Source organism: Zootoca vivipara, chromosome 6 (assembly GCF_963506605.1).
Source record: "Zootoca vivipara chromosome 6, rZooViv1.1, whole genome shotgun sequence".
Lineage (NCBI taxonomy): Eukaryota > Metazoa > Chordata > Lepidosauria > Squamata > Lacertidae > Zootoca > Zootoca vivipara.
The window spans coordinates 36,878,283-36,891,803 of record NC_083281.1 but is presented as its reverse complement, the minus strand read 5'-3'; positions in this window follow the sequence as shown (position 1 = coordinate 36,891,803).

Below are 13,521 nucleotides of genomic sequence, written 5' to 3'. Positions count from 1 at the left end.
GTGGGAATCTGTCCGTGCGTATCTGTGACAGACGGAGGAGGCAGTTGTGGAGCTACACATATGCACACACAAGAGACTTCAAATTTACTTACATTTCTCTGCTGTTGTAAGAAAGGAAAGTACGGAACAGTCTTTCTTTTTTTAAAAAAAAGGTTCTGAAAACATTCCATCTGTAGGAATCAAAGGCCCATTGAAAACGACAAAAACCCTTACATTCAAGTTTTTAATGAAAACCAAACTTCTCATTCACCATGTTTTTCTTTGTGAGGATTTCCAAGGGAATACAACTGAACTGTGGGGCTGATTTAAGGAACTTGGTTAAAAATGTGTCGTCCTCACCCAATTGGGCTTTCAGTACATTTGTGTAACCCCCGCTCCTGTTTTCATGATCTTATGATCCTTGTATTTTTATATTCCTCCCCCACCCCCAAAGCATTCACACCGAGTACGGTTGGGATTTTAGTTGAAAATTGGTTTCTTGGTTGGGGAAAACAAAATGGGTGTCTTATCAGCAGTGGGGAACCTGTCTCTTTAGTTGCTGTTGGACTCCAACTCTCCTCAACCCCAGCCCAATGGTCAGGGATGATGGGAATTGTAGGCCGCAACATCTGGAGGGCTACGTGCATCCCCGTGCAGATAGGACTTGTCTGGTAGCATAGTGATGCCTTTTCCGGTGTTTCTTTAGCCAAACGAGAAGCATTTCTTTGCTTTCTAGACTTAGACGTTTTGTGTGGGGTGTTGTTGTTGTTGTTGTTTCTATGTAGGAACATGGGGGCGGGGAATATCGCACATCTTTGGTGGTGTGAGGAGTCCGACTCACCTTATTTAAATCAAGTATCAAATCATCCTTCCATACACGTTTGGCTGCTCCCGGCAGGAGGAGGAAGAAGAAAAAGAAGAAGAAGAAGAGTAGTAGTAGTAGTAGAAGTTTGGATTTAATATCCCGCTTTATCACTACCCGAAGGAGTCTCAAAGCCACTAACATTCTCCTTTCCCTTCCTTTCCCACAACAAACACTCTGTGAGGTGATTGGGGCTGAGAGACTTCAGAGAAGTGTGACTAGCCCAAGGTCACCCAGCAGCTGCATGTGGAGGAGCAGAGATGTGAACCCAGTTCCCCAGATTACAAGGCTACCGCTCTTAACCACTACACCACGCTGGCTCTCAAGACAGGACTGGGAAGTCCTAGTATACCTTGCATCAGAGCCTTAGCCAGGTAATCTTGTGCCCCTAGCAGAACCGTCCAGATTGCACCCCCTAGCCACAGACAAGTTAGTTCTTCTTTTCACCTCTCTTCCACCCCCTCCACCCATTCAATTCACCCTCTATTTAAAACCATTTCTTAGGAGGCAATGATCAATATTTATATTTATGGACATATTTTAGCAGATTTTGTGCCCCCCATCATCTGCGCCCCTGGCGGGGGCCCACCTCCCCACCCCTAGCTATGGCCCTGCCTTGCACATGCTCTGATTGTCCACCCAAAAAGTTTTATAGTAGTGGGTGACATCCTCACCACCTAATCTGAGCAATGTAAATCAGCTCCACTCTTGAAAACTTTGCAGTCTTTCTCCCGTTCTGGCCTCCACTGTTACCACTTATGCTCTATGTGTCATCTTCTTCTTCTCTGGTGATCACTTGTAGCCAAGTAAGATTGTCTTCCACAAACACGGTCTTAACAGTGAGTCCATAAGTGACTGTGGAAGCCAATTCTGGACCCACACATCGTTCCACAGTGGGGACATAGGTTTCCGGGTGGGAGTTGATCATGGTGAGGGTTTGCCAAATGTGCCTTCCTCATAGCATGTTTCTTCCTTTCGTCCTGAATGTGAGCTTCTTCAAAGCCCATGACACCTTTGGTAAAGTCTGTTCTCCAATTGGAGCGCTCACAGGCCAGTGTTTCCCAATTGTCAGTGTTTATACTACATTTTTAAAAGATTTGCCTTGAGAGAGTCTTTAAACCTCTTTTGTTGACCACCAGGATTATGCTTTCCATTATTAAGTTTGGAATAGAGTAGTTGCTTTGGAAGATGATAATCGGGCATCCGAACAACATGACCAGTCCAACGAAGTTGATGTTGAAGAACCATTGCTTCAACACTGGTGATCTTTGCTTCTTCCAGTACACTGGCATTAGTTTGCCTGTCTTCCCAAGTGATATGTAAAACTTTTCAGAGACACCGTTGATGGAATCTTTCAAGGAGTTGGAGATGGTTTTTATAAGTGGTCCAAGTTTCACAAGCATACAGTAAGGTTGGTAGTATAATAGCTTTGTAAACACAGGTTTTCCTGTGAATATCCTGGTCCTCAAACACTCTGCACTTCAATTGAGAGAAAGCTGCACTCGCAGAGCTAAGGTGATGCTGGGTTTCAGCATTAATGTTGGCCCTTGTGGAAAGATAACTGCCCAGGTAGGAGAAGTTATCAACACTTTCCAATGTTACACCATTGAGTTGGATTTGTGGCGCTGCAGAAGGGTTGTTTTGTACTTGTTGGTGCAGCACTTTTTGGATGTTGAGTGATAGGCCAAGCTATTTGTAAGCTTCTGCGAAGATATTTAGGATGGTTTGGAGGTCATCCTCTGAGTGTGCACACACTACGTTGTCATCAGCATACTGAAGCTCTATGACAGAAGTTATGGTAACCTTGCTCTTTGTTTTCAGCCTACTCAGATTAAAGAGCTTTCCATCTGTTTGATACATGATTTCTACTCCGGTGGAGAGTTTCCCTTTGACAATGTATGGGTCATGGCAATGAAAATAATAAATAGAGTTGGGGTGATAACTGAACGCTGTTTAACACCTGATCCTGCTGTAAATGGTTCACTTTGAAAGCCATTGTTATCTGTGATTGTTGCTGTCATATTATCATAGAGGAGCCAAATGATGATCACAAATTTATCTGAGCAGCCAGTTTTCAGAAGGACAGTCCACGGGGCATTACATTTTACATTTACCCCATATACAGGGGTTGGTTTTGCTCTCTGCTTTTTTCTTAAAAGTTGTCAAGCTGGAGAAAATCATGTCCACTGCCCCCTAGAAGGCCATAAACCATTTTGGGATTCAGGAAGGGTAGCCTCAGTTATTGTTAGGAGACGGTTTGCTAAGATCCTTGCAATAATTTTGCCAGCCACAGCTAATAAAGAGATGCCTTGATAGTTTCCGCAATCCGTTCTATCACTTTTTAAAAAGGAGATTGATAATTTCGGCATCTCTAAAGTCTGTTGTGATCTCCTCTCTCTCCCAGATTTTTTCGATGAGCTTGTGAAGTTGTTGTGTAAGTTCAATTCAGCCCACTTTGGAGAGTTTGGAGCATTATCTTAAAGTACCTCCTTGAAACAATGAGATAAGGCAGCCTCCATTACACAGCATCACAGGCCCAGATTCTGTAACCAGTTTTGGTCTCCTCTAAATTATTAACCGTGGCCTTTCTCTACACAGCATATGATCCAGAATCAAAGATTGCTGAAATCTTAGATAAAAATCACTGTGAATGAAAACGTGCCCAGAACTTGGCACACTCTTTTTCCATCTCTTGACAAAGACAGTATTGCCTTTTCACTCCAACAGAAAGTTTAGCTAAAAAAAAGAAAAAGATTTTGCGTAAGCATTGCTTCATTTGGTAACCCACTTTTAAAAAACAAATGTGAGTTTGTGTCCAATGTCATAGGAAGTCCCCCTGTAATGCTTCGTAAATGTAAGGCTAAACTGCGCATGATCCATACCTGAGTTTATTCCAGAACCTGTTTTAGGTGCCACCACTGGAAATTTTGGAGCACACAGAATTTCTTCTTTTTCTTCTATCAGAGCCAAAGTATTAAATATACAAGACTCCTGACAGCTTCGCTCACAAGTGTCATAGGAACGTGCAAGCCCACTCACCACCCAGTGAGAGGCTGTGCCTCTCAGTGCAAAGTGGGACAGGAGGAAGATTCCTGAGTGTGCATGCCATGGAAAGATTTGCTTCACTCCTTCCCTTTTCGCTGAATACTCTCTTGGTTTCTGAAATATACTCGGAGCTGAGTGTTGATTTCATGCCCTTTATTTCAGCTCATGGTAAGCAGGGAGTGGGTCTTCCCAAAAAACCTCTGGCTATATATACATTATTTACACAGTGGGTCCCACGTGATTGGCTGATTCAACTCCCCTTCTGGAGACTGTACTGGGCTGCTGCTGCAGGCCAATCAGGTTGCTGATTCACTTCCTCCTGGAGCCGGATTGGGCAGCTCCTGCAGACCAATCAGGATGCTGCCTTCTAGGATCCTACTTGCCTATTGTTCTAGGATCCAGCCTCAGTGCATAACAGTTTCCTTGTGCAGGTTGGAGACAGCCTTTCTTGCTGTGGGGATAGCATAGTCAGGGTACTTGCTTGTCAGGGTTGCTGCTGTTTCAGCAGCCAAGAGTATCCAGTTCTACAGTAGTAACCTTAATGTACAGGCCCTGGGTCACTTTCATGGTGATCGGAGCAGGTCTGACGAAGTCCAAATTGAGACCGTAACATAGTTTCTGGATCTGGGACGTGATCTTGTCAAACATGATGTGCCCATCTCTCTTGACTATTTGCATGGCAGCGGCGGTCTCCTCCTTCTCCTTCTGTCCATTCCTTCTCTGTGTAAGCACATGGGGTACAAGATAAAGGGACCCCTGACCATTAGGTCCAGTTGTGACCGACTCTGGGGTTGTGGCGCTCATCTCGCGTTTTTGGCCAAGGGAGCCGGTGTACAGCTTCCAGGTCATGTGGCCAGCATGACAAAGCCCCTTCTGGCGAACCAGAGCAGCACACAGAAATGCTGTTTACCTTCCTGCCGGAGTGGTACCTATTTGCCTACTTGCACTTTGACATGCTTTCGAACTGCTAGGTTGGCAGGAGCTGGGACCAAGCAATGGGGGCTCACCCTGTCGCGGGGATTCGGAACCGCCAACCTTCTGATCAGCAAGCCCTAGGCTTTGTGGTTTAACCCACAGCGCCACCTGCACATGGGGAGGGGTTCCTAATTGATCACCTCTTCTGGGAATGCTTAAGGATTGCTACCCATTTTTGTTCCAAAATAAGGGAAATGAGGTCTAGAGCTGGGAAATACCTCTCACAAAGGCCACACAAGTTGTTAACCAGAAATGAATTCAGGGCTCGCGACTCCTGCTGCTCGAAGGCTGTGTGTTTTGAGGAGGCCGAGAGGGAGGGAGAGAGGAATATATATTATTTTGGCTTTTTTTGAGAGAGGGAGCACAGATCTTTTAGGTAGGAAAAGCGACCAAGAACTGGTCTCTCTTCGACATGAACCTCATATACGTTTCACTGTCTCATTAACCAGACCCTTTGGAACAATTCGTTCTTTGAGGCTGGTTTCAAAAAAACACCCAACTTTACTTTACAGCCCATTCCATTTATGACCCAGGAATAAAATTACTGTATCAGTTTCATTACATACATTAAAGCCTGGGTGTTCCATGATCTTTCCCCCCTTTTCTTTTTCTTTTTTTAGGAGAGAAAAAGAGCCCCTGAAAGGTAAACAACAATCATTGCCAAGCTGGAGAGAGCAGAAGGGAGCAAGTAGGCCACAGCCTTGTGAGGTAGGTGTTTAAATTAGCGTCAGTAACTGCAGTCTAAAATGTGTGAATGATGTGGAGAAAGTACTAGCTTCGGACTCTGGATTTTCAGAGGACAGATAACAGGGATGAGTGAATTTATCCATTTGGGTTTCTCTGGGCTTCTCATTTTCCCAGTCTTCAATCACCAGTCTGTGATTTTTTTTCTTTTTAAGTACAGTCATACCTCGGTTTAAGTACGCTTCGGTTTGAGTATTTTCAGTTGAAGTACTCCACGGACCTGTCTGGAACAGATTAATCCACTTTCCATTACTTTCAATGGGAACGTTCGCTTCAGGTTAAGTACAGACTTCTGGAACCAATTGTGTTTGTAAACCGAGGTAGTACTGTACAGTACTCATGAAAATTCACCAGCATTTCACAGTGAATTTCTCCTAAGAAACACATTTTCTTTCAGAGCAATTCCCCCCATATATTTGTGTAAGTTATTTACCCTAAAATGGTACACATTATTCGACTTGCAAATGGCACTGCAAAATTTGGAGAAATGCAAATTCTGAAGGAGGACTGTGTATTATTTTGGAAAGTACAAATTAAGTAGGTTCTGCTCCAAATGCAAACTGAATCAATTTTCCCTTGCATTCCTTGCTGCTAACCTCTGGTTTCAAAACCACTGTTGGAGCCAAGATGGAATCTGGCCAATGTTGGGGAGAACCAGGATAGAATCTAGATTTTACAACTTACCTGGCAGGACACATACTGGTTACCTGTCAGATCATAGTTTTACTGATGAAAAAAGAAAAAAATACAGGTTGGTTAGCAACCTTACCCAGGAAAGAAGCTTATATTTTTACTTACTTAAAATAAATAACCAAAGAATTACCAGAATATGCAGAGACTTTTGGGTGGTTGTTCTGCCATTTTGGATTTTTGTTTTCTCTGGTGTTGCATTTGAAACAGAGCACCTTCCAAAAAGCAATACATGATTTTTTTCTAAATATCTATCAAGGCTAATAAAGGATTCCTTTTAATTGTGTATTTTAATTTAGACATCTAGTTAATCTTTTAAATCTTCTTTTATAGCTTCTGCTTTACCACGCTCGTTTATCTGCTACAAACCCTTAGGGTCAGGCAGATTATGCATCTAAATAAACAAACAAATTAAAATGCTGCTGCTGCTTCTTTTTCTTCTCTCTCTCTTTGTAGTGCAGTTAGGGGCTACAGGGCTTTATAACTGGTCTGAAATTTTGGTGTGAGCTTCTTTGCACCGTTGCCCCAGAGTGGTAAAGTCTTTTAAGGTAGCGTGCTTCAGATTGTTAATATGAGCAAAGCCCATAGCCAAGGAATGAACCAAATCAAAGAGGACAAACTACAGCTCTCAGTTAATTAAGAACATAAGAAAAGCTTTGTTGAAAGTCTGTTTAGTCCAGCTTTCCCACAGTGGTCAGCCACATGCCACCAGGAAGTCTTCAAGCGGTACAAGAAAATTGCCCTCTTCTTAATAGTATCTCATGGATGGGCTTGCAGATTACTGAGAGGGTGTTGGTGGCAGATAAGAGTTTTCGCATGTTAAGGAAGTTGGAATGTGTCTCATGCGTTATTAAGAAGGAATCGGAGGAAATACATGCATCTGTACTTCACAAGCACAGGCTTTCTACCATCTGATACTCAGAAGGTATACTGCCTCTGAACATGGGGTTTCCATCAAAGTTAAGTCGTTGACAGACTTCTCATCCATTAAGTGGTGTATTGCTATTATAAGAATTTTGAGGTCATATATATATATATAATAATTGTTCATAAAACATGTACATGAATGTACAGAAACATGTCTGAAGCAGCACAGGAAGACAGGCCTGACTGACGCCATTTTGACTCTCTCTCTCTGACCAGGTGTTCCTCTGCAAGGAAGAAGGGGGGTGGGGGGAACCTTCTCATTGTCTCAGGAATTAAAGTGATAATCCCTGGCATCCTGATACCTGAGTGCCAGACAAAAGGGTGTGATAAACTTGGCTGGGAAACAGGGAAATGTAAATATCTCTCTTTTTTGTTGATTAGGTTTTGGGGCAGGGGGCAGGGTCCAGTGTTGTCTGGGGCAAAGACACACGACTGGAGGCAGGTTGAACTCAATGGGAAGGCGACCAAGAGCAGAGCTCGAGCGCTTCCTTTTATTGAAAGCTCAGGATGACAGTTAATCATTACAACGACAGTGTAACTTCTAGCAAATTACAGCAGTGCAGTCCCATACAAGGTGATGTTTCCTGTAACGTCACACCCGGTCACTCCCTAAGACATCCTCCATAGCCCACGTGTTGTTTTGCCATGCCCTCTGTCCATGCTCCAAGCACATGTCACTCTGTAAACACCCCCTCCTAGTTCCCATTGTGTTACCCTCCTTGGCTTGACCCATCTGGTTTGTCCTGATTCATCCAGTTCCATCCAGATCCTCCTTGATCCTTCTAGCTCTGTTGTGACCTGTTGCCCTGCTGACCTGAGCCTCTGACCTGTCCTTCTTCACGTGTTTCCCATTCTGACATTAGCCGGCTTGCCGTGCTAATGCCCACACTCTCACAGATCGGTGTGGCTTGCCAGCACCAGATCTCAGTCATTCCCACACATGCAAGCACAATTTCCTTGTGTAATCCCCACAGTCCAGGATGCTCAGATTACTGCCACCAGACCTCCCCTTTAATGATGTACCTATGATGAATCTAGGGAGGGCGGTCTTGGGCTACACCCCTTCTGTGACGTATGGGTGATGCTTCTGGGGGGTGGGCTGAAACCAATTTCAAATTTCTATTTAAGGGCAGGACACCTTTGTTTGGGGTTCCTTCCTTGTTCTCCTGCGTGAGGGGAAGGACCCTGTTGCAACAGCGAAAATAAAGGCTTTGCTTCTCAAACGTCTCTGGTTGGCCTCTGTTATATTCTCCAACCGATGGAGAACCCAATAAGGGAATAAGGGCAGATTTTTGCCTATATCACTCTCTATCAAAACATCTCTAAAAGGGCTGGCCAGTGTGGTGCCCTTCAGATGTTGGAGTACTACAGCTGCCATAATCCCTGACCCTTGGCCACGCTAGCTGGGGCTGATGGGAGTTGGAGTTCTACAACTTCCGGGTGGCACCATATTGGCTACCTCTGATCCCCAAGAACATAAGAGGAACTCTGCCAGAGCAGTAGAACAAAACATCAACAAACAAGTTGTACAATGGGGTGACAAGTATTTTTCTTTGTAAATATAAGGCATATATTGTTTGTATACGTTTTTAACACATGCTGTTAACAGTTAGCAAGGAAGACAAGTGTCATACAATAAGGTATAAAGCCAAAGGAGGGAAGATAAACTAATGTGGTTGATACAGAGAAATGGAGCAAAGGTGTGCTTCCTGGTGTGGGGCTTATATTGCAAATGGGTCATTCAGATCTGATTCCCCCCCCCTCCTGCCTGTGTGTGCCTTTGGGCTTCCACATACAGTATTCCTGCTTTCCCCAGTTATGAATATTCATTGCTATTCTGCCTTATGCAACTGAACCAATGGGTGGAGCTTGATGGAATGTATCCAGTGTCTTTTGCATGCCCTCCATCCTTCAAAACAAAAACAAAAACAGAAAGTGTGTAAGAACAAATGTTGCTAGCCTTGGTTATATAATTACTCACAATATGCAAAATGGAGGCTTCTGCTTTTGGATGGATGCCTTTGGGAGGGGGCCTGTGTTTCCATGTGGTTTTTAATTACTATTATTTTAATACTGAGGTCTTGCTCAAGAATTATATTTACCACCTGACTAAGGCTTGCAAAGGAGTGATAAAGAGGTGTTGTGCAAGACCTCGGTATTACTATTTTTCAAAGCCTGATGTGTGTACTTTGATTACAGTCTCCTAAGTAATCTCCCAGATTTACTGGTAGAGATCTTGAGAAAGCAACTCCTTGATTCAGTTGCTGAAATATGAATGGGCCTTCAGCAAGCAGCAGTTGGGGAAAGTAGGCATGCTTGAATCACCTGGGCTGCGGGAAACTAAATGGGCAGGTTGTGCTTTGGTGAGCAAATGGTAGCAGGGAATTGGTACTAGGGGCCACCCACTGAAACGTCAGTGCATGTGACAAACTATTCCAAACATCCCAAAGCAGTGGAGGCTGGTCCTTTAGGATGAGTGGGACACTGCACCACCCAGCATGGGGATCCGCATGATTTTTTTTCTGGTATAGTTGAAGCAAAACACTGAAAGTGGGGAGCAGCCTAGCTTTTCACAAAAATGAGAAGAATAGTGTCAGTACATTTGCCTTGTATCTCAGGTTCTACAAATGCTAAAGCATTTTTTTTAAAAAGAAAAGCTGGGTTGCCAACCAACCTCATTCTGCCTGCAGCCAGTCTCCACCTGCCTGTCTTCTTATTAACATCCAACCCACTGGCTGGTGAAGCTTCTCAGCTTCCTCCTCCTTAGTCTCAGTGTTGCTGCCCTTGTAGAACTGAACAAAAACAGTGTATAAGTTGAAGAGAAAGGAACAGAGATGTTTTTGTCTTTGTTCAGGCCTTGCAGGCTGGACGTGTTCAACCAAACAGATGAGAAAATTCCTCAGAACTACACAACCCATCAGAGAAAGTGGCATCTCAGCAATAGGCATGCAGTGCTGCCTGGTTGCTAAGCAACATTCCCCTCCCCCTTAGCTGACTTACTGATAACAGAATTAACCCTTATGTTACAAATTGGATGATCCCTGGACTGCACTTCTAACAGTTGTTGTTGTTGTTGCTTTGATACACTTCTATCACCACCTCAAAGAGTCAGAGCTTGCTCTTGTGTGGCTTTCTATGCATTTTTACATTTTCAGGCCAACCTTCCTCTAACGAGCTCATAATTAACTCTGTGAAGCAGAGTAGACAGAAGGCAGCTCTTGAGTTGACTTTATGTCAGGCTTGCCACTTCTGTGTGGTCATGTATTCCTTGCTGTACCTGTAAATCAGGAAACCACAGGGGATGTATGATGTGGTTGCTTTCCAGGCCAATGCTTTTGGCTCTTAGCGACTGGTTGTGCTGCCATAGGAAGTAACCAAGGCATTTCAAGTATTGCCAGAGTGGTGGGGCCTACAGTTGTGACATTCAAGCAATGCAAGAACTAGTCCTGATTAAGGATGATTGAATCTATCAATTTTGGCTTCCCTCATTTCCCCCATCTTAAGTCCAGTTCATCTCATTTAAGTTTGCATTAAACAAATTGCATGAAATCTCAGTGCATTTTCATGCATATTTCTCTTAATATCTGCACAATTTTGCCTAATAAATGTATTAATGCAAGCAATTTCCCCTAATTGAATGCATTTTTGTATATTTTCACTTTAACATGCATTTCTGTGCACACATTCCCCACACTTTTTTTGTATGCATATTTTGTTTGGAGAACTGCATCCCAAAATTTGGTGATGTTTATATTTCTAAGAGCATAAGAAGAGCCTGCTGGATCAGGCCAATGGCCTATTTAGTCCAGCATCCTGTTCTCACAGTGGCCAAACAGTAGCTTGTGGGAAACCTGCAATTAGGTTTCAAGCACAAGAGCATTCTCCCCTCCTGTGCTTTACAGCAACGGGTATTCAGAAGCATTACTGCCTCCCACTGTGGAGGTAGAGCATCACCATCATGGCTAATAGATCTTCCCACTGCTTCACCCCTTTACTTCCCAGTAAGTGACATCATCAAGCAGAGGTCAGGTGAGCCCCACCATGCTGCCTGCAATGTTGGCAACATTGCCAGTCAAAGTAGACATTACTGGGTAAGACAGACCAGTGGCTAAGGGTGTTGGAGAATGCCAATGAAAACAGAAACAGGATTGGAAATTGCCAGTGCTTACTTATTCATCCCATGCTGGAAAAACGACCTGAAATTTACTGTATGTTATTCATTGAAAGAGAATTATTTGAAAATGATTCATATATGGTATTTAACTCAGAGTAGGTTGGCTAAGATTTATAAAACAGAATCAGATACATGTTGGAAATGTAAAGAAGTGGAGGGAACCTTTTTTCACATGTGGTGGACATGTAAAAAGATAAAGTATATTGGGAAATGATTTATAATGAATTGGAAAAAAGTTTAAAATTACTTTAAAAAAAACAACCAGAGTCTTTTTTATTGGGAACAACCCATACAGAAATTCCTAGGTGTCAGAAAAGGTTATTAATGTATGCAGCAACTGCAGCCCATGTTTTGTTAGCCCTAAAATGGAAAGTTAGTAAGGCCCCAACTAAAGAGCACTGACAACTCAAGTTGATAGAATATACAATAAGAGAGCAAAAAGAACACATATTTAAAGAAGAGTGGAAAACATTTATTGAATATATGGAAAACAACTGTATACAGCTGAAATCTCTGGCAGAACTAAGATAAATTCAAGAGTAAAAATTTTTTTGATGGAAGTAAAAGTGGAAAACTGATTTGGGTGGTTATAGTAAAATATGCAGGAATTTGTGATATGTAAAATGAACCATGGAAGGAGAAAAAGGGAAGTCATTGGATATTTCAAAGTTTGCAAAATGTTTATTTTGAAGTGTAAAATTGAAAACTTAATAAAAATTATTACATAAAAAATGCAGACCAAATAAAACCCTCCAGCATCCTTAATTTGAACCCATGTAAGGAGGAAGTAGATTGATACTTAACTGCAGTCATGTTTGTCTGCTCCATCAACACAATCCTGGTTACCATCACACACACAAAATTATCAATGTTCCTGTGATCAGGACATTGGAACTGACCAGGCTTATGTGTCTCTGTGAAATATTAAAAGTATGTTTTATTTTGTATGCTGCCTTCAATATTTCCAAGCAAGAAAGCAAGCAAGCAAGCAAGCAAGCAAACGAATGAATGAATGAAAGGCCAGCTGCTACTTCTATTAGCCTCAGTGAAAGTTTTTCCTAATTTTTGCAATTGCCCATGGAATTGGGAATCACACTACAGTTGACTAATCCCTCTGTCTTTTTGCTTCCTTTTTCGGACCAGGTTCTGGCTCCTGAGTAAGGCTCAGGCAACACAGCTGAGCACCACTGTATGATTAAGCCTTGTATTTAATACAGCAGCAATCAACTTTGTTTGCACTGTTGGTAAGTAAAGCCGCAAGGCTTGTAATTAAAATGCATTTAATTACTTGTATGGTTACTGAGGTGAAGTCTCTCTGGATTTTTACACCGTTGAGATCAGAATCTTCCCCATTTTTTCTCACCACTTTTTTGTGTGGATAAAGTATAATAAGCAGGTAGCATCTTTCAGGTGGAGATTTCAAAGTAATTCACAAACCAGTCTTAAGGCAGATGCTTTGGTGTGGGAATATCATTTTAGTTCCATTTCACAGATGACAAAATATCACTGAGGATACACTTGTAGTTACTAGAGATGCATGGAGCCCTCGTGAGACTTTCCCCTAGTTTTATAGATACACTTCTCTCTTTCCCCCAGATGTTTCACCTGAGCCAGAAAATAAAAAATTGTTTTGAAGCTTTATGTTAGGCAACATTTTGTAGAAAGTTATATTTGGGCATAGCCGTCTCCCCCAAATCATTAGCATTCTTGAAATTATTTGGATATTTCTTCTGAGCAAAACAGTCCAAATTAATCTCAGGTTTTTTTTTGCAGCAATATTTGTTAGCAGCTCCAACACATGCCTTTTTTCTCCCCTCAGATAATCTGATTTCATTCAATAGTAACATATATGCCAAGTCATTTATTTCCATGTCTTCTTTCCTTCTTCTCACTGGGGAGGGGGAAAATTAGGCCCCATCTGCACTATACATTTAAATCAGTATCATTTCACTTTAAACAGCTATCCCCAAAGAATCCTGAGAGTTGTTAGGCAAGCCCTATTCCCAGAGTACCCTGGGAAGAGGAATTGACTGTTAAACCACCCCAGGAACTATAGCTCTGTGAAGGGGCTGACAATGCTCAGCACCCCTAACAAACTTCCCAGGATTCTTTGGGGGGAAATCAT